At 30.3% G+C, this 3,143-nt stretch overlaps 1 long non-coding RNA gene across 2 annotated transcripts in view; it reads right to left on the bottom strand.

Annotated features, from left to right (window-relative positions):
- Window positions 1-1,905: 1,905 nt before the first annotated feature.
- LOC111514791 (uncharacterized) overlaps window positions 1,906-3,143 on the bottom strand; it is a 21,902-nt gene continuing 20,664 nt past the window's right edge. For both annotated transcript variants that reach the window (XR_002723433.2, XR_012468085.1), the window contains exon 3: window positions 1,906-2,276. This is a non-coding gene — a long non-coding RNA (uncharacterized lncRNA). The remainder of the gene's footprint in view (window positions 2,277-3,143) is intronic.

Below are 3,143 nucleotides of genomic sequence, written 5' to 3'. Positions count from 1 at the left end.
CATCAGATTTTTCCTATGTCCGAACTATTTCGTAGATCTCACCTCCAAAGAGGAGCAATAATAAATCGATTTCAAAACTTCCAATACCTTGATATTTTTCCCTACAAAGAGCAACGCTTTTGACGAGCTGACTAGGCTTGAGATTGACATCCAGTCCTAACTACATAGTAAATATTGGAGTAAATACTGAAGTAACAAATAATCGAAATCCCAGTTCAACAAATAATTACAGCTCTGTCTTCCATATAGTGTCTCTCTTGTGGTAGTTTTTCATTTAAAAAAATGTGTTGTCGGAAAGTACATGTAACTCATTTTCAGAAATTTGCTATCAAGAGACACTGAAAATGGACCGCATAAACGATTCAAGAAACGCAACACCACTGATTAAAATTGTTCAAGATTTTCCTGAAAGAGAATAAAATACAACCATAAAACAAAATTCTTGTAAAAATAAAACAAATATTCCCGTTTCCTGGAATACCCCTGTAAGAAAGTTCAAATTGCTTGTAAAGTACATAATAACAAGTTATAAAAGATCATTCGACCAATATTATTTGATTGAAAAAATATACAATTTCATATCTTCCAAACTATTTCAGAAGCATAAATTTCTCACCTTCCAAAAGAAATGCAACTGTAATTTGAGGTTCAAGAAATACTGAAAATCAACTGCATAAACAATTTAAAAAAGACAACACCATTGATTAAAATTGTTCAAGATTTTCCTGAAAGAGATTAAAAAACAACAATAAAACAATATTTCTGTAAAAATAAACGATTATTCCTGTTTCCTCCAATACACAGTATTTTTCTCCAATGTGGGGCTGGTAAAATGAAAATCAAAACACTAGCTATATTACCTTCGTCAAAATGTGAACATGAAATATCGAATATAATTTTGTGAATGAAAACACCAAAAGCTAATTTTAGCCCTGATTAGTTTTTGTCTTTTTTACGGTTATAGTTTTATTTAACATGATTCAAAATACATGTAAAGTACATAATAACAAGTAGTAAAAGATCATTCGACCAATATTATTTGATTGTGAAAAAAATATAACAAATATAACAAACTATTTCAGAAGAATCAATTTCTCACCTTCCAAGAGAAACACCTTAGAATGGAGATTGAAGATTACTAAGTATAATCCAAATCAACTGTAATTTGAGGTTCAAGAGATAATTAAAATCAACTCTGCATAAACATTCAAGAAAGAAAGCACCTTTAACAAAAATTCTGGGAATATGAACAAGTCTTGAACGCAAAACTTTTTGTGAATCAAAACAACAAAACATACAGCAAGAAAATAATTCAACCAAGACTTCCACTTCATTCAAAAAATAATGAAAAAATTTTATCCATCGGAATTTTTCCTATATCCGAACTATTTTAAAAATCACACCAAAGACGAGCAATAATAAACCGATTTCAAAACTTCCAATACCTTGGTATTTTCCTCTAGAAACAGCAGCGCCTTCGACGAGGTGACTAAACTTGAGATTGACATCCAGTCCAAACTACATAGTAAATATTGGAGTAGATACTGAAGTAACAAATAATTGAAATCCCACTTCCACAAAAAATTACAGCTCTGACTTCTATGTTTGTTCTCTTGTGGTAATTTTTCATAAAAAATCTGTACAATGTCAGAAAGTACATGTAATTCATTTTAAGAAATTTGCTATCAAGAGATACTGAAAATCAACTGCATAAACAATTAAAGAGACACCATTGATTAAAATTGTTCAAGATTTTCCTGAAAGAGAATAAAAAACAACAATAACAATATTCCTGTAAGAATAAAACAAATATTCCTGTAAAAATAAAACAAATATTTCTGTTTCCTCGAATACACCTGTAAAAAAGTATTTTTCTCCAATGTTAGGCTGGTAAAATGAAAATCAAAACACTTCCCAACTATATTACCTTTGTAAAAATGTGAACATGAAATATCAAAAATAATTTTGTGAATGAAAACATTAAAAGCTAATGTTAGCCCTGATTGGTTATTGTCGTTTTTGTGGTTATGGTTTTTATGTAACATGGTTGAAAGTACATGCGAATTACATAATATCAACTAATGAAAGATCATTCAACCAAAATGATTTGATCGTAAATTGAGCGGAGTGCTTGTAAAAATGAATTACAACAGAACCAACGCTACTGTTCCACACTATTTCACAAACTTCGTTGTTTTTCTCTTTGTTTACTCGAGTCTTGCGCTTGTAATGGCTTTGTTAGCGTTTCAGCCGTCTTCATCATAGAGCCAGACTATCTGGAAAAAAAGATAAGACTCAGAACTCACAAATTTCAGTTATCAATACAGTTAAACTAAGTATATATGCTACTATTATTTTCACTACTATTTTCTGTATGTTTCTGTGGAATGAATATATTATTATTAATTTTCAAAAAAAAATTCGGATCATTATTTAGGTTTGACTCGATATTATTTAAGTAAGCTTCATAGCAGACTTTCGTGAGATATTTACATTGAGATCTTAAATGAGTAAACAACATGTAATCCTCATTGCGGTTGTGAATTTTGAATTGTTTGTGAATGTGTTTCTTCTCAGAGATCATTTGCTTCAATTCAGATGAGAACCACTTAGGGAAATTTGAAGGTTTGTATAATTTTAATGGAACAAATATATCAATTGCTTTATGTACGTTTTCATTAAATATGTAAGTAGCTGCATTGACATCCAAATTTTCAACGATATCAACCCAGTTAAATGTAGAAAGATAATCATTATGCCTACAAAATTTGCATTTTTAAAATCATAGTAATAGTGACTCAATGGGATTGACTTGTTACCAGTTTTGATACAAAATGATACTGCAGTATGATGAATACTGTTTTGGAAAAGTAAGTCCGCTGCAGGTATAACTTCCACATCATATAAATGAGAGGAAACTAAGTCTAAATAAGTACCTCTACTATTCACTATATGATTCACTTGGTGAAACTGTAAAAAACCAAAGTCATTTGCAAGAATGTTTCCATTAGAATTCACAGGGCAAGTTGCTTTCAGGCCTAGATCATCATTATTCCAGGAGGTTTCAGATAACTTATAGTCACCACAAATGATGAACTTATGATCTAGATGTTTATGACAAAGATCTTCCACAGACAGACAAT

This window comes from Leptinotarsa decemlineata, unplaced genomic scaffold (genome assembly GCF_025532065.1).
Source record: "Leptinotarsa decemlineata unplaced genomic scaffold, Ldec_3_MD MMD2_tig00026374_RagTag_RagTag, whole genome shotgun sequence".
NCBI lineage: Eukaryota > Metazoa > Arthropoda > Insecta > Coleoptera > Chrysomelidae > Leptinotarsa > Leptinotarsa decemlineata.
Note: the sequence above shows the minus strand (reverse complement) of the source record. Positions and strands in the feature narration are given on the sequence as shown.